Below are 19115 nucleotides of genomic sequence, written 5' to 3'. Positions count from 1 at the left end.
ATCTGCAAGTCTCTGTATATTTAAACATTTTTCCTTCCTGTTAAAAGTAAATAAGTAAAAAAAAATCCATTTTTCATAAAAGGAAAACTGAATCATTTACTTTTCTTACCTCTGATGATCAAAACTGGAACCTAACTTGATATCACATAGTATATATATATATATTCATGAGCTTGAGAAATTTCTGTTCTGCTCCCATTAATGAAAACACAAGCATGATTTTAATTAGCCTGAATATATCTTGCAAAAGCATAAATCCCTTAATCAAATGTGAGAAACGAAGGCTGGTCACCTCCCCTTGCTAAATTTATACTCTCCTAAAAAAATCCTATTCTTTCCTCTAATTATGTCTTCTACTTAGAATTATAGTTTCTGTAACAAATATAAAATAATTGAAGATAAAATTAATCAAAGAAACACCTTTCATTTCTCAATATATAATACTATTTTAATAGTTATATGAATACAATTGCTTTTATATCTCCTTGGTAGGGGATATTTAAGTTGTCTATTCACAATTACAGGCACTTTAATTCTTGAATTGAGTAGATCTCCAATCAAAACCACTAGTATTTTTGAAGGATTTTACATTATCAAACTCACTGAAGCAATTATCACCCCCTCCTAGCAAGTCTGCAAATTCTTTCTCTTCTTTTAGTCATTGTAAGGAATTTTTTTATTTTTAGTAATGCGATCCCAACTTCCCCTAGAATCATATTTATTATGATGTGTTCCATTCTGATTTTTGAAGGGAAAATGCATGCTTATATCCACTTTTCTATTTAATCACATTGTTATTCCTTCTAGGGCTTCCTTGGTGGCTCAGTCGGTTGTGAATCCTCCTGCAGTACAGTAGAGCCGGGTACACTCCCTGCATCGGGAAGTTTCCCTAGAGAAGGAAATGACACCTACTCCAGTATTCCTTCCTGGGAAATCCCATGGACAGAAGAGCCTGAAGGTCTACAGTCCATGGGTTCCTAAGAGTCAGACACGACTGAGTGACTAAAGCACCATCCCATCTAGGACCAAATACACTTGCAATTTAAACCAACATATTTTCTCTGCTTTTGGAAAAAAATGTAAAAAATTACTAGGCATTATATCTAAACTAAGATTTTGGTTTCATTCACATGATGTAAAAGGGCACAGAAGTAAGTTAAATTCATGGAAGTAATATGAATGTCTCAGAATGCCAATTACTTAATTATTTGGTAAAATATTACATTTTGTGATGATGTTTGTTATTTCCACAAAGTTCAGTTCAGTCTCTCAGTCTTGTCCGACTCTTTGCAACCCCATGATTTGCAGCATGCCAGGCCTCCCTGTCCATCACCAACTCCTGGAGTTCACCCAAACTCATGTGCATCGAATCGGTGATGCCATCAAGTCATCTCATCCTCTGTCTTTCCCTTCTCCTCCAGCCCCCAATCCCTCCCAGCATCAAGGTTTTTTCCAATGAGTCAACTCTTCGTATGAGGTGGCCAAAATGTTGGAGTTTCAGCTTTAGTATCAGTCCTTCCAATGAACACCCAGGACTGATCTCCTTTAGGATGGACTGGTTGGATTTCCTTGCAGTCCAAGGGACTCTCAAGAGTCTTCTCCAACACCACAGTTCAAAAGCATCAATTCTTCGGCGCTCAGCCTTCTTCACAGTCCAACTCTCACATCCATACATGACCACTGGAAAAACCATAGCCTTGACTAGACGGACCTTTGTTGACAAAGTAATATCTCTGCTTTTGAATATGCTATCTAAGTTGGTCATAACTTTCTTTCCAAGGGGTGTCTTTTAATTTCATGGTTGCAATCACCATCTACAGTGATTTTGGAGCCCAAAAAAATAAAGTCTGAGACTGTTTCCACTGTTTCTCCATCTATTTGCCATGAAGTGATGGGACCAGATGCCATGATCTTCGTTTTCTGAATGTTGAGCTTAAACCAACTTTTTCACTCTCCTCTTTCATGTTCATCAAGAGGCTTTTTAGTTCCTTTTCACTTTCTGCCATAAGGGTGGTGTCATCTGCATATCTGAGGTTATTGATATTTCTCCTGGCAATCTTGATTCCAGCTTGTCCTTCTTCAAGACCAGCGTTTCTCATGATGTACTCTGCACATAAATAATCAGGGTGACAGTATATAGCTTTGACGTATTCCTTTTCCTATTTGGAACCAGTCTGTTGTTCCCTGTCCAGTTCTAACTGGTGCTTCCTTACCTGCATGTAGGTTTCTCAGAGTAACTCACCCTTAATTTTTAAACTGTCAGATATTTTTTCCCCAATATTTTGAGATGATTTATTTTTTATCTTTTATAAAACTTTGTTTGATTTACCTTACATTTCAAGCCCAAATGTGTGCCCTTCAGTGGTTTTCCCTTCTTCATTTACACACTTTATTCTGTACTCCAGATATTCTTTATATTTAATATGTCAGTACAGTAAAGAATGCCAAAGTCTTAATTCCAGGAAGACTGACCTCTTCTGAGTCCCAAACACATATACAATTTACACTATTTTTGTTCATATTTTACTTTATTTAAACAATGAACTTATTTTTGTTAAGATTTAATTTCCCAAGTGACACTTTAAAGGTTAATAAAAAATAAGTGAAAAATTAATATCTACTGATTAACTAATGATGGTGTGACTTTGATGCTATAAAGATACACTGATTTAAAGAATTAATTTGAGACAATAATTTAGAAATTATAAAACACATAAAAATGGCTCAAATTATTTCTCTATTTTGGATAAGAATCTCAATTTGTTAATAAGATAATGCAGAAAATCCACACACATATCCCCTTGCCTCCAACCTGAAAAGAGATGAATTAATACTCCTTTTTTTTTTTTTTGTACTTTGTAAGGACAAAAAGCAAATTGCTGAGTGGCTAGTAAAGGAAACTTATTTAGGCTACCTTACTGTTTGCTACAATGCATAATAATGCTATCTTTATTTTTCCAACATTCTTTTTTTTTTTTCTTTTTTCTTTAATAGAAAATTATTTAATTAGTATACATGTGTTCCCCATTCATATTACGTTAGAATTGGACAGATTGCCTCGTTCATATTCTCACTACTTTCATTCACAACAAAATAGATGCATGCCAAACTAGTTTCTGCTTTGTTTACAAACTATTTTAGCAAAAATGAGAGTTCATAATTCTTTAATAGCCAAGATGATTCATGGGAGAAGACTGTCTCTACCCCATTGTAAGAAACGGGTGGAATGCTAACTTATCATCTTTATTATATTTATGAATAAATAAAATGGAGTAATAACAGTTCATAAATCACACTAAAATTGTCAGATATGCATCTTCTGTTACAGTGTCACATAATGGTGCCATATTTTGTGACTTGAATTGCAATGTGCACAGAATATGGGAAAACAAGACTGTATACTCAATATCTTCTAGATACTGATCTTGATCTTACTGGTAAACTATATAAACAGAACATTTTCATGACAACCATGGAATTCTAACCTATAGACAATCTTAACATTTCATTTTGATGTCACTTGTGTTATATTGGTATGCAGCAGAAGTACCTGAAATTTAACAATAAAAAGGCAAATTCTCACTTTGCATAAGTATCATAGCTTATAAATTAGACTAATAATTTTGAAAAAAACAAGTTATTGGCTCAAATTTATTCCTGTGAGGTGGGGTATTATTAAACACATTATTAAACACATAGAGAATTTATGAAAAATAAGCATACTATTCTTAATTATTTTAATGATTATTTCTTTTTAATTTAATTGCTATTCAACAAGGGATTTAATGTTTAATATTACTAATGAAATTAAATAAAAAATGATATATAGCACCATTAAAGTAGCACATTAAAAAAATGCTAGTGCTAAAAATAACTCTACTTAGTAGGTACCAAGGGATGCATATGAAAACCATATTTCACAAGATAGTCTTTCTATTGAAAACTACTACACTATGAGGCATATTAGTTCCTTTCTCCTATAGACATATAAGTACAAAGCATGTTGTTTTTCAAATTATAAATTATACTCTTTATCAGATATTAAAAGTTGTGGCTATATAGCAGAACAGAATAATTTGAAGTATTTTTTGCTTTACCATATATGGAAACAAAAACAAAACTTTTGCTTGACCTGCTTGAATTGCAATAACAAAATTGCCCGCCATTTTGAATGCATTATCCATATGCCAATTTAAAATAATCTTTAAAATGATTGAAATGAGGGTGATAATTTATATCATACATGAAAATACAGGCACATTCTTGGAGATGGAAGAGAATAAACAAAATACAGCTATTTCAGAGGATATTTTAGAGATTCTCTAAACTCTTATGAATATAGGTACTTTTTAATTTTAATAGTCCTTTAAAAATCATCATTAAGGGTTAGCCATTTACTGTCTTAAGGACCGCAGAAAATTATGTATTTCACATATAAGATTATACTGAAAAAACTAAAAGGAAAGATTACTGCATTAAATGTGTTTAGTTGATATTCTGTCTTAATGAACATACCAGTCATTTTGTTTGATTTTTTAATTTATTTTTTAATCGTTTTTGGATTTCAAATCAATAGCAAACATTTTCTGTGAATTTTAATTATTTTCCAGAGAGTTGTATATAATAATGATATTTTTCACAAAGCCATTTGGAAATATTTCCCATACAATCCTGAAAGCAACTTTGAGATATAAAATCATAGAATTAAGTAAGCCATTTCCTAGACTTATAGTGGCAACATAAAAATTTAAAGAACTAAAAATAATAAAAGTGTTTGGTACATTAAATATGTTCTTATTTTCTACCAATACCTGCCGGGAGAAATATCAATAACCTCAGATATGCAGATGACACCACCCTTATGGCAGAAAGTGAAGAGGAACTCAAAAGCCTCTTGATGAAAGTGAAAGTGGAGAGTGAAAAAGTTGGCTTAAAGCTCAACATTCAGAAAATGAAGATCATGGCATCCGGTCCCACCACTTCATGGGAAATAGATGGGGAAACAGTGGAAACAGTGGCAGATTTTATTTTTCTGGGCTCCAAAATCACTGCAGATGGTGACTGCAGCCATGAAATTAAAAGACACTTACTCCTTGGAAGGAAAGTTATGACCAACCTAGATAGCATATTCAAAAGCAGAGACATTACTTTGCCAACAAAGGTTCATCTAGTCAAGGCTATGGTTTTTCCTGTGGTCATGTATGGATGTGAGAGTTGGACTGTGAAGAAGGCTGAGCGCCGAAGAATTGATGCTTTTGAACTGTGGTGTTGGAGAAGACTCTTGAGAGTCCCTTGGACTGCAAGGAGATCCCACCAGTCCATTCTGAAGGAGATGAGCCCTGGGATTTCTTTGCAAGGAATGATGCTAAAGCTGAAACTCCAGTACTTTGGCCACCTGATGCAAAGAGTTGACTCATTGGAAAAGACTCTGAAGCTGGGAGGGATTGGGGGCAGGAGGAGAAGGGGACGACAGAGGATGAGATGGCTGGATGGCATCACTGACTCGATGGACGTGAGTCTGAGTGAACTCTGGGAGATGGTGATGGACAGGGAGGCCTGGCGTGCTGCGATTCATGGGGCCGCAAAGAGTCGGACACGACTGAGCGGCTGATCTGATCTGATCTGATAATTACTGAGGTTTTACTATTAGTAATACCCATCTCCTGCATACGGCTACTTTAGATAGTGTTCAGGGACCTCATAGGTGTGGCTAAAAGGAAATTTTACTCATGTACAAGTCCTTGTATGTTTCAAACATTCTAACTTGCTTGCTACCCTGTCCAGTAAACTAGAGGCATCATCTCAAGTCCACAGTTTGCTAATAAAAATGTCATCAGTAATTCAATGTTACTGCAGTTTTATTGTTTGATATAAAAATAAAACAATATTAATGCAAGTGATCAAACACCAAATGCCATTTCTTCAGACTCAGAATGATGTTTTATAGAGAGACTCTCCTAAGGTACAGTATTTTTTGAACAACATGAACAGCAACATTTTATCAGTGTCATGGCTATATTTTTGATAGTGAATGATATAAACAGGGACAAGGAAAACTAGATAAGGCCCATAAATTTTAAGACAACACACAGAAATGTAACTCACATTTTACTGAAGTTTACTTGGAACTAAATTGGTTGACACTCTTATGTCCTATAATCCCAGTAAGCACACAGACATGCAACACAAGTAACAAAATTCCATCCATTAAAATAACTGTTAATCCGTAGTCCCAACAGTGCGATTTATTATTAAATTGATATGACCAATTTTAGTTCATACAGATGAAAGTGAAACAAATGTCTACAATTTTATAAGCTGATATGACAAATTTTAAATAAAGCAAAAAAATGGCAGTCACTAATTTCTGCCTTTTAAAAAGTAAATCTGTAGGTTTGAAAACTCATTTGCTTATTTGCTAAAAAAGAAAAAAAAACTTTAAGTATCACTGTAGGATATTTGGCTTAATTATCCTAAATAACATTTACTATATAAAAGATAAAGTATAATGATAACATAAGGGAACATAACACAGACTGAAATATATCTATACTGACTTTATATACATATATATAGATATATGAATGTGTGTACCTATGTTATATGTATCTCTACATATTTAAAACATATCTACATTTTTCTAAGAAAAATAAAAAACTCAGATGCCACATAGACATAGAAAGAGACAAAAAATCAATATAAAATTAAAATCATAAATTTAAAATACTCATAAATTAAAATTTTACTCTCATTTTAAGTTAAAATATGTTCATCCCATTTGAAACACAAAAGTTTACATTGATTTATTTTTACTATATAAAAGTTCATAGAAATCAATAGTCAGACAATTCAATCAAAAACTGGGTAAAATACACATGTAGACATGAGGTAGTGGCGGAAATTCATTCAAAATGGCTTGTAAGCATATGGAGTAATTCTAAACATACTCCAGAAATGATGTATTATTATTTACATACACTTGAAATTTAGGCACTAATCTTGCATATAAGCTATATAATCTGCTTTAATCTGTCTGATTAAACTTAAAACCTCACTAACTATTCATGAGGGAAAGTGAACATATGCGTTACACTAAGTCAAAATATATCAGTATAATATGCCATGTGTCATGTGATAATTATATATATATATAAAATAAACAAATACAGATCAATATCTTCAGTTAAATTATTGTATAAATCTTTCAAATCAACTCTCTGGTAAAATTAATTTTGGCAATAATTTTCTAATTTTAAAATCCTATATTAGAAGAAATGACAACAGTTTTAAGGAATGAATGGGGGTAGTAAGAAATAAAGGAAAAAAGAAGAAAACCAGAATGTGGTATAAATTGAGCTTGAGAAAATAAAATTATGCTGATTATTTGACTTTTCAAGTGACTTGTCCCAAATGTTTTCCATTTAAACCTCAGTTTATCTCATGAAAATTGAAGAGTGAAACCATTTACAAAACAAGAGATTGACAAGGTACATATCTAGTTTACAAAGAGAATTCACTCTGAAATTGAAAATAATGGAGGTAATACACTCAGCAGGCACTTTATAGCACTGTGGATCTATTATGTACAAATCTTTGGCTTGATTCTAATATATGTTTCTCATATGATGGCAAGCAGTCAATTACATTGGCCTCCTTAAATCAGGTATTTGTAGTACTGGTAGTCTGGACACAGCAAAAATTACCTCCAAGCTACTGCTAATGTAATTTCTGAATGATTGCCCTTCTCTGCTCACTGGCATGTTTTGTATATTTGAATCTAATGGAACTAAACATAACAGAAGATTCAGGCAAGGTGCCAGAATCCTTCAGGACTGACCCTGTTTTGAATGCCAACTCCCGAAGGAGCTTCAAGAGCAGACCAACCTCTCCAGGTGATGTTTAAAATAGATTCTGCTCCTAAGCAACACAACACAGTGAGACACCTGAGGCAAGTGGGAAGAACTTCTCAGAGTTTACACGTGTTTAACAGTTGGCAAACATTGCCATTTGTCACCTGTCTGGCTTTTCCTGGTGAAGTCTATGTAACACAGTGAATTTTCTCAGAGAAAGCAGTTGGAGTGCTAGTCAAACAATCCACTATTTTGCAGGGCTTAATAATTATGAGAACCAAATCAATAATTAACAATTTTGTGGGACTTATAAATTATTCCAATAACTCTGCTGCTGCTGCTGCTAAGTCGCTTCAGTCGTGTCCGACTCTGTGCAACCCCATAGACGGCGGCCCACCAGGCTCCCCCATCCCTGGGATTCTCCAGGCAAGAACACTGGAGTGGGTTGCCATTTCCTTCTCCAATGCATGAAAGGGAAAAGTGAAAGTGAAGTTGCTCAGTCATGTCTGATTCTTCATGACCCCATGGTCTGCAGCCTACCAGGCTCCTCTGTCCATGGGATTTTCCAGGCAAGAGCACTGGAGTGGGGTGCCATTGCCTTCTCCATCCAACAACTCTCAGTGTAACAAATTCCACAAAAGCATTTTTGAGCCCTGAAAGATGACATTTAAAGCAGGTAAAGCTGTAGAACACATTACTATGAGAATTACTTGGAAAAGAGGGAAGATTATGGAAAAGAAAAGTATTGGGAAGATTTTCCCCAGCAAGGGCTAGTGTGAGAAAGGTAATCAAAAATGTTTTTTATCCAGTAGATGTGAAAGAAGGCTATTGATAATTTTGCATCAAAATGGTCATAATACACTCAAATGTGGTGCAAAGAATGTGCAAGTTGTGTATGGAATCCAAAGTCATAGATTACAATATAGAAATATCCCTATTGCATATATCTTCATTTAATTCCACATGGATGGTCATCTTGTCCATTTTGAAAGACAGCACAGCCACTGAACAAATTGCAAATGCACAGTGGCTTTAGGTATCAAGTGATGCTGGAATTTTTAGGCATTAGAAAAGACCCTGAGAACATTTCTTCTCCAAATAACTACATATTATATGTAGGAGTTTGGGAAGGAAATACATTTTTTGAATGTCTTTCTGTGCATACTCAGTTGCTTCAGTCATGTCTGACTCTTTGCGACCCTATGTACGGTAGCCCGCCAGGCTTCTCTGTCCATGGGATTCTCCAGCAAGAACACTGGAGTGGGTTGCCATACCCTCCTCCAGGGGATATTCCCGACCCAGGGATCAAACCCCCATCACTTATGTCTCCCACATTGGCAGGCAGGTTCTTTACCATTAGAGCCACCTGGGAAGCTCTGTCCACATTTACTGGAATATTGGGCTTCCCTGATGGCTCAGTCGGTAAAGACTCCACCTGCAATGAAGGAAACCTCTTTCAGTGCAAGAGACACAGGTTTGATTCCTGGGTCAGGAATATCACCTGGAGGAGAAACTGGCAAACAACTCCAGTATTCTTGCCTGGGAAATGCCACGGACAGAGGAACCTGGTGGGTTAGAGTCCATTGGGTTGCAAAGTGTAGGACACGACTGAATGAATGAGCATGTACACAATAATAATAAATATTGTTTATTGTTAAAATGAAATTTTTGATACCCTACTTGTTTTGTTTAGATAATTGAATTGTGATTTGTTTTCACCAATATTACTTTCATACACACAAAAATACACTGGAAAAACAATTCAATATAAATTGTAATTTAGTGTCATGTAATTATATTTTATTATAGTTATGCAATTGATAAGCTAAACATCACCAGACCTGTGATAAACAACAACAAAAAAAAAAACTTGAAAATCTGGAAGCCATAAACAAAGAAACAAAGAGAAATATTCTTCCTCCAATTCAATGAAGTATTATATTTAAGCAGAATCTGTATTATTATGGGTAAGTAATTGGGAAAATAACATTTCAGGAGTGATTATTGTTAACATATTCCTAGAGCAGTTATTTTTCACACCAATGATAAACTCAAAAGAATGACAGAAGGGAAAGAGAGGAAGTATTAGAGGAGAGGGAGAAGGGAGTGAGGGAGATGGAGACAGAGGAGAAAGAAGATAGGGAGGGGAAGCAGGAAAAGTAGAAAGAAGAAGAGGAATAAGTAAAGAATGAAAAGAATAGAAAAGAACAGAATAGAACACACATTTCAGGAACAGTGGTATAAAGCTCTATTTCAAAGCAGTTTTTTAATGGCATGGTGTTACACATGTTGAATTATTATATTATTCTGGAATCAGAAAGCACAGATACTTCCCACATATTTAATAGTTTGTACTTAGGTAATTTCCCAGGTGGCTCAGTGGTAAAGAATCTGGCTGCCAATGCAGGAGATGTGGGTCCTATCCCTGGGTCAGGAAGAGGAGGAAACAGCAACACACTCCAATATTCTTGCCTGGGAAATCAAATGGACAGAGCATCCTGGAGGGATACAGTCCATAAGGTCACAAGAGTTGGATGTGATTAAGCACTTTGGTAATTACTATTTTTAAAAATAAAAATTGTTTTACAAATGTAGCTTATGTAATTTTCATATTTTCTCTATTTCATATAGTCCACTGTGCTAGAACTAAATCATAGTAAAGGAGTAAAAACCCTCTGATTACAATTGCTTTGTATAAATAGAACATAAATGAACTTACACATGAGAAAATGGAAACTGATTCACATGGAGGACAGACTTGTGGTTTCCAAGGGGGTGAGATGGGGAGGGATGCATTGGGACTTTGGGGTGAGCAGATACAAATCTATTTATCTATATAACAGATAAACAACAAGGTCCTTACTGTATAACACAAGGACCTATATTCAATATCCTGTAGTAAACCATAATAGAAAAGGAAAAACAAAAGAAATTGCTTTGTATTACAAGATCTGCTCTACAAGAAGGTTAATTAAAACACTGATAAGTATACAAAAATATACACTAAAAATAGTTAAACTAATTTCAACCAAATTTAGAGCCTTGGAATTGCAATAAGAAAGCAAACAATAGGGCTTTTATGTAAATTGTGTATTTCAGTTTTGTACTTAATTAAAAAAGAAGTCTGGATTAAGTACATTCTATTTTGTGGTTCATTACAAATTTGCATTCTATTCACTTCATATATGGAAAAGTTTAACTGTAGTTATTACTGTCATTTATGGGTATAGTTATGGTGATAAGGTCACTACCAACATTTTCTCAATTTTTTTTAAAAAAGTGATTCCAACAGTGTTGTTTCTATAATAAACTCTAAAATTAGCACCATTGACATTCATTATATGTTTAATTTGTATCTATTTTTATAAACTATCATACTACTAATCAGAAAGTGGGCATTTTCCTGCATTTGTGTTAAATATCAGAAATCAAGAATAATATTTTGACGAGTATAGAACGTGTACTCTAACATGAATACTTACAAACTTATTCCAACATTTATAAAGATATTTAAATACTATTGGATGTTAAACCATTTTACCAAATTGCATTTATATGTGGATTTTCAGGTATGTATGCAAATATTTACATTTATTATAAAATACTACATGCATGCTAAGTAGCTTCAGTCGTGTCCAACTCTGTGTGACCCTAAGGACTGTAGCTTACCAGGCTCCTCTGTCCATGGGATTCTCCAGGCAAGAATACTGGAGTGGATTGCCATTCCCTCCTCCAGGGGAGGGGTAGTATAAAATACTACTGCTACCCTTTTATTTTTTTTAAATTTGAGGCTATTACATTCAACCATAACTCTCTGCATTCATTTTAGCAAGAGGAAGAACTAATAAATATTAAGTACTTAGCTTACTTAAAAAATTATTTTTAATTAAAGGATAATTGGGGCCTCACTGGTGGCTCAGATGGTAAAGAATCTGTCTATAATGTGGGATATCCAGGTTCTATCCCTAGGTCAGGAAGATCCCCTGAAGAAAGGAACTGGCAACTCACTCCAGTATTCTTGCCTGGAGAATCCAATGGACAGTGGAATTACTCTACAAAATATTGTGTTGGTTACTGCCATACATCAACATGAATCAACCATAAGTATACATGCGTCCTCTCCTTTGGAAACTTCCTCCTACTTCTCATCCCATCCCAGTCCTATTTCTGATCAGAAATAGATGGGGAAACAGTGGAAACAATGTCAGACTTTATTTTGGGGGGCTCCAAATTCACTTCAGATGGTGATTGCAGCCATGAAATTAAAAGATGCTTACTCCTTGGAAGAAAAGTCATGACCAAACTAGATAGCTTATTAAAAAGCTGAGATATTACTTTGCCAACAAAGGTCCATCTGGTCAAGGTTATGGTTTTTCCAGCGGTCATATATGGATGTGAGAGTTGGACTGTGAAGAAAGCTGAATGCTGAAGAATTGATGCTTTTGAACTGTGGTATTGGAGAAGACTCTTGAGAGTCCCTTGGACTGCAAGGAGATCCAACCAGTCCATTCTGAAGGAGATCAGTCGTAGGTGTTCTTTGGAAGGACTGATGCTGAAGCTGAAACTCCAGTGCTTTGGCCACCTCATGCGAAGAGTTGACTCATTGGAAAAGACTCTAATGCTGGGAGGGATTGGGGGCAGGAGGAGAAGGGGACGACAGAGGATGAGATGGCTGGATGGCATCACTGACTCGATGGACATGAGTTTGAGTGAACTCTAGGAGTTGGTGATGGACAGGGAGACCTGGTCTTCTGTGATTCATGGGGTCGCAAGGAGTTGGATATGACTGAGCTACTGAACTGAACTGAACTGAACTTAATATAGTTACACCAAAAGCATAGACAATGACGATGTCCATATTCTAATCTCTTGTTTTTGAATCTACTCTTCCACAGTCTTTACTATGATGTTAGGGTTGGGAATCCTGCCTCCACCTCATTCCCAGTTCCTTTGCCAGATGACTTGCTAGCTGATGGTTGAGAGCACTAGAGGACTTCTTCCCCATTTTTGTGCAAACAGAGGGAGTATATTTCAAGCATTGTTCTAACCTCCAGCTTCTCTTAACTACATCTGAGCAAATCACTAATAAATTCTTTAAAAGGAAAAAAAAAAAGTAGTTTGTTGAAAGGAAGTCACTCAACAAGTGTGAACAACCTTCACATATATGGTGAAGAGTATTGTAGGCAGAAGACAGTAAGTACAAAGGCCCTGAGGCAGGAGCAGAGCCCTATGTTGGAGGAATACTAGTTAGGTCATTTTGGCTAGAGCACAGTGTGTGAGAGGAGGTGCTAGAGAAAACATTAGAAAAATAACAGAATGAGTACTATGGTGAACCTTGTCAGTTATAATTTGGATCTTGGGTTTTAGTCCTGGAGAGATGAAAAACCATAGAAGTGTTTGAGAAGAAGGTGGATGCATTCTCATTTAAAATTGAGCTCCTATGAAAGATGAATAGACAAAGTCCAGAATGCAAACTGGGTGACAGTTGGAGACTATGTTTCAAATAAAGGATGAAGATAGCTTTGACCACTATCTATCTGTGAACACCAATCCTCAGGTCTTGTTCTGGAGCTGGGTTTTATGGCAAGAGTGCATCTCAGATTTTCCTACTTGATTCAGTGCAAATATTTCCTGAGTTATCTGAGTTGCAGGAATCACTCAACTGGCTTCTGGATTTCCTTGATTGGAAATTGATCGATGTGTACCTTTATAGTCAATGTTTCCATGGGAGGAGAGAAATTCAGGAACCTTTTATGTCACCATCTTGGTGACATCAATCACAAAGGGGATATCCTATGTTTTGAAGAAGAATAATGAATAATATGTTTGAAGTCCAATGAACTAGTTCTGTCATTATACTTCAGTGTTAATTCAAGTAAAAATGTCTGTTAATGACATCCTCTGTATAAGGTGTTATAAAAAATTCATTTATCAGTAAGATATAATGCCAGTCTTAACATTTTTATAGTCTAAAATATGTTCAATTCTCCAATAAACATAACATCAAGCTCAAAAATCTGCTAATCTGAATAACAAATAAATTACAGAAATTAATAGAACATAATTGAACTCAAAATAAGGGAAAAATCCATTCTAAAGTGTATGCTTTGAAATTTCAGCCCTATTTTAATAACTCAAGTTTCATACTTCTGAAGAAAATCATGAAATATGGAATGAAGAGAATATTGGAAATGCAGTATCATTTCAATCTCCCAGGCATTATTTCAAAGACAAAAGTGCTTAAGTCACTTTAGATGAATCTTTGAAAAAAAAACAGAGAAATGCCCAAGAGTCAACATTTGATTTTTATTAAAACGAAGTCTGCATTTCAGCTAAACACATAATTCCTTAGGAAGTGATTATTAACTGTGCTCTATAGAAAACCTTATGATACATGATCTCAATAAGAACTTATGAATCTAACTTTGGTAATAACATATGACAGGATTTCAACTAAAGATATTTCAAATGAAATTACATGTATCTATTTATTAGAAATATAATTTACTTATAAAACTTTATTTGCATAAATTTATTCTTTTTTTGTCGGAGAAGGCAATGGCACCCCACTCCAGTACTCTTGCCTGGAAAATCCCATGGACCAAGGAGCCTGGTAGGCTGAAGTCCACGGGGTCGCTAAGAGTCAGACATGACTGAGCGACTTCACTTTCACTTTTCACTTTCATGCATTGGAGAAGGAAATGGCAACCCACTCCAGTGTTCTTGCCTGGAGAATCCCAGGGACGGCTGAGCCTGGTGGGCTGCCGTCTATGGGGTCGCAGAGTCGGACACGACTGAAGTGACTTAGCAGCAGCAGCAACATTCTTTTTTTGCTTTCTTCTAAAGAATGTCACATTTTTATTTAATAAAATCATCACTGTTGTAAAGAAATAGAAAGAAAGCTTTTCATATTCCAGAGCCTTTAATAGAGTTATTAAGCTCTATAACTTAATCATATCAATCATCTGAATGATATAAATAAATTTCTGGATTAAATTTAAGCTATGCCTAGGGTTATTCACAGTTAAGAACCTAAGATGTATATGCTCTTAATGCTAAAAAGACTTTCACTATTGGTTCAGAACACTCCCAAGGGATGTAAATAGGGCTAGAGAGTTTATATGATTTAGTCAATGAAATTTAGTGATTAGTGGCAGAATCAAAACTAGGGTGAAAATTACCATACCCTAATAGGATTAGCAAATGACCAGTAAACACACAGCTAGTTTTTCTTCTCTTTTAGTAGAACCATTAATCTAAGTGACTGCAGTGTTAACTCAGCCTAAGAGAAACTTCATAATGCTTCACATCACAGTACATCAGGCTAAACTAGCCCATTCACACTGGCCTATAGAAAACTTTGGCAAATTTGAACTACAACTTTCCTCCATATTACCATGAATCTATCTATCTATCTATCTATATATTAGTATATATTATAACTGAAAAAGTTCTATAAATTTTTACTGTCCAATGAACTATTTTATTATAGAAATGAACAGTTACAACTAGAAAAATGCTACATGTAAGCTTCAGTTATACACAAATACACAGGTGTGCAAGGGCAGATATATGTTCAACATTTAAATGAACAAATCTTGCATGGGTCCATGAAAAATTTAGCATCTTTACATGAAACCCCAAGAGCTTAAACTTGGTAATTTACCTTTTGTGAGGTAGGTCATTTTAATATCAGGAATATCTCATTTTCCAATTTTAGTTTATTTTTAATCATTAATATTTCAAACCCTAAATACCAAGAGACTCCCAAAAGTGTTTTCAGACTTGTTCAACAATTTCAGAGGATATTTCAAATCAGAGCAAAAATAATATGTCTACAACCTCTGTGGTCCTTTCTTATTTTACACAAAGAGTACTTGTGCATAAATACATGCTAAAAAATCTATTTTCACTTGATTTCACAGACATTTTCATTTCTGGACACCACTCTTGTAACTGACTCCAGTGAACAAAACGTAAGGTGAAAATAAAAAGGGAACTTAAAGATAATGGATCAAAATACTTATTTTGTGGTCATACTTTTGTCATGCTTGCAGATGAATTTACCCAATAGTATTTCAAGGTTTTTTCACTATGCTATGTATTGCTGTGTATTAACTGTGGGTGAATTTATAGATTATCATGCACCCCAAATTCAGTCTTATTCTCTGTTGCTTATCAGAAAAATAAATAAGCATGATTATAAGTACTGTTTTATTTAATCATTTACATTTCAAGTAAACATAAGAATGCTCTCAATAAAAATATTATGTTATGCAGAAATTTAATCTTTCATTTTGTGCAACTTTACTCAACATTTTATTTTACTTTTCTTCCTACAATTTGCCTCTCTCTAAATATGAAATGTAAACCTTTGAACTTAGATATAGTAATGAATCATAAACTCTGAACAATTTTTTCTATGAAAACTCGAAGAAAATATTGTACCCTGTTGCCATACAATTGTGATTACATGACTGATATCTCTTTTATTGAGGAAAAAAATGACAAAAAGTATCACTGAAGCATAGTGTCAATTAATTTTAAATTCATAGAACAGCTGTGAATGCTAAAGACATGCAGTTCTTCTCTGGACCCCTGTGAATTATCTGTCATGGTTAAAAGAAGAACAATTTGCCACAGGTAGACCCAGAGGCTATGGACTCCTAGGAAAGCAAAGAAAGAAACTGGAGGAGTCAGGAAAGAGTGTGATTGCAGACAGCTGCATGGGGAGAAGAGATAAGGTCGGAGAAGTGGAGGTGGGGTGAGCGCTAATAAAAGCACTGACGGAAGAGACTGACTGTGTAGAGATTAGGTTTACAAAGCAAGATCTGTATCCATAACTCAAATCTGGGAGAAGAACATTTCTAGACATCAAAGAGCCTCAAGGAGATGGTTTGCTTTTTAATACAATTCAAAAAGCAACAATAAAATGCCAGTCCTGTCACTACTTCCTAGGTGTCTGAAATGATACGATTACATTTCATGGGTGGAATCGTCAAACAACTGTGTTTTCCCAAAGGGTAGGAAACGCAAACAGCAGAGTTAACACTACTCCATTTGCTGTTGTCAGCTCAAAGTAAAGGTTCTGAAATGAACATTACTACCTGTGGTTGACTTTTACTAGAAAGGTAGCAAAGACATTTCTCTACTTTACTTTTATTATAGTTTGATATAGTAAGCATTTTAATTGCAGTGAAATATACCTACAGCCTATAACTTTATTCCTATCTCAATCCAGCATCTGTATAGCAATATCTATGATTCTAAGGCAGAAGAAAGAATAGAATTCTAATGCAAACAGTGGGTTATGAGAAACCACTTAGAAGAAGTATCATGAATGCAGCTGTAAATAATAGCTCCACTTAAAAAGTGGCACGGTTGGAAGGTATTCCAGGAATAGCAATATAATTTATAAAAGCCTTCAGATCTGAAACACATGGTATTATAAGGAATTTCAGAAATTCAATATAATTTGAGCTAAGGATGCATTAGACAATGGTGGATTAAGTTAAATATTAAAAAAAAAGAAAAGATTTATTTGATTACTTTGTAAGAAAGAAAAGCAAAAACCTTAGTGGTAACATAATGAGAACATTTACCTTTCATGGATCTGTGATTTGGACAGGGTTAGGCAGGGGCAAATCATCTCTGCCCCACTTGGCATCATCAGAATTATCTGAAGGCTCCACACTCATATATTGGGCAGTCTATGTAGGCAGTCAACTGGGACTACACCTGGGGCTCTGATCAAAACTCCTACAAGGAGATGTTGGGTTCCATTTGTGGGCATTCAGTTCAGTTCAGTCTCTCAGTCGTGTCTGACTCTTTGCGACCCCATGAATCGCAGCACACCAGGCCTCCCTGTCCATCACCAACTCCCGGAGTTCACTCAGACTCACGTCCATCGAGTCAGTGATGCCATCCAGCCATCTCATCCTCTGTTGTCCCCTTTTCCTCCGGCCCCCAATCCCTCTCAGTATCAGAGCCTTTTCCAATGAGTCAACTCTTCGCATGAGGTGGCCAAAGTACTGGAGTTTCAGCTTTAGCATCATTCCTTCCAAAGAAATCCCAGAGCTGATCTCCTTCAGAATGGACTGGTTGGATCTCCTTGCAGTCCAAGGGACTCTCAAGAATCTTCTCCAGCACCACAGTTCAAAAGCATCAATTCTTTGGTGCTCAGCTTTCTTCACAGTCCAACTCTCATATCCATACATGACCACAGGAAAAACCATAGCCTTGACTAGACGGACCTTTGTTGGCAAAGTGATGTCTCTGCTCTTCAATATGCTGTCTAGTTCACCCAGACTTAAAAGCCATGCACTGTTAGGTTTGTCAAATGCTATTCATTGGAAGTCAATCACTAAATCCAACCTATATGCATGAGAGGGAAAATTAGACCCCATCTCTCAATGTATAAATGTTTAAAATGCATTATAAGAAGATCATGCATATTTTCCCATAACCATCTTTGAAAAATAAAAGCTGGTACTATCACTTCATTTCTCAATTAAAAATGCTAAAATTCATTCCAACAGCTTTCAAACAAACAGTTTGTACTGTCATACCTGGCTCACACTTTGAGCAGAAATGGCCAGAGGGCCTGTGTTTATTGAGAGGGAGATCCCTTTAAAAGCCATTGTAGAGCATAAAAGTAAGATCCTGAATTATAACAGAGGCTGCAGGGAAATGTCAGAAGACAATGAAATTTCAGGAGAGAGGGAATAAACTTCAAAGTCAAAGGCTTGAGAGTAAGAATAAAAATGAGGAGTGTAATTTGTTGTGAAATTTGGAAGTAAACTCAATGTGTTAAATACTGAAGAAGGAAGCCAGATGGAAACAACTTCCGATATTAATGAAACATTAGAAACTTGAGACCTATAAGTATGAAGGTTAGGGACTCAGGGGATTAGAGAAGAATAGAAAATAAGTAAGTTAGATAAGCTAGTTAATAATTAGATAATAAGAGCAAACCAGTCAATCCTAAAGGAAATCAACCCTCAATATTCTTTGGAAGGACTGATGATGAGGCTGAAGCTCTAATACTTTGGCCCCCTGATTCAAAGATCTGACTCATTGAAAAATACCCTGGTGCTGGGAAAGATTGAAGGCGAGAGGAGAAGAGAGCAGCAGAAGATGAGATGGTTAGATAGCATCACCGACTCAGTGGACATGAATTTGAGCAAACTCCGGGAGATAGTGATAGACAAGGGGGCCTGGTGTGCTACAATCCTTGAGATCTCAAAGGGTCCAATATGACTTAGT

At 35.4% G+C, this 19115-nt stretch overlaps 1 protein-coding gene across 4 annotated transcripts in view; it reads right to left on the bottom strand.

The window, feature by feature from the left end:
• CDH12 (cadherin 12) overlaps positions 1 to 19115 on the bottom strand; it is a 1193543-nt gene that overhangs the window by 511246 nt on the left and 663182 nt on the right. The window lies entirely within an intron of this gene.

This window comes from Bos javanicus, chromosome 20, assembly GCF_032452875.1.
Source record: "Bos javanicus breed banteng chromosome 20, ARS-OSU_banteng_1.0, whole genome shotgun sequence".
Classification (NCBI taxonomy): Eukaryota; Metazoa; Chordata; class Mammalia; order Artiodactyla; family Bovidae; genus Bos; species Bos javanicus.
Note: the sequence above shows the minus strand (reverse complement) of the source record. Positions and strands in the feature narration are given on the sequence as shown.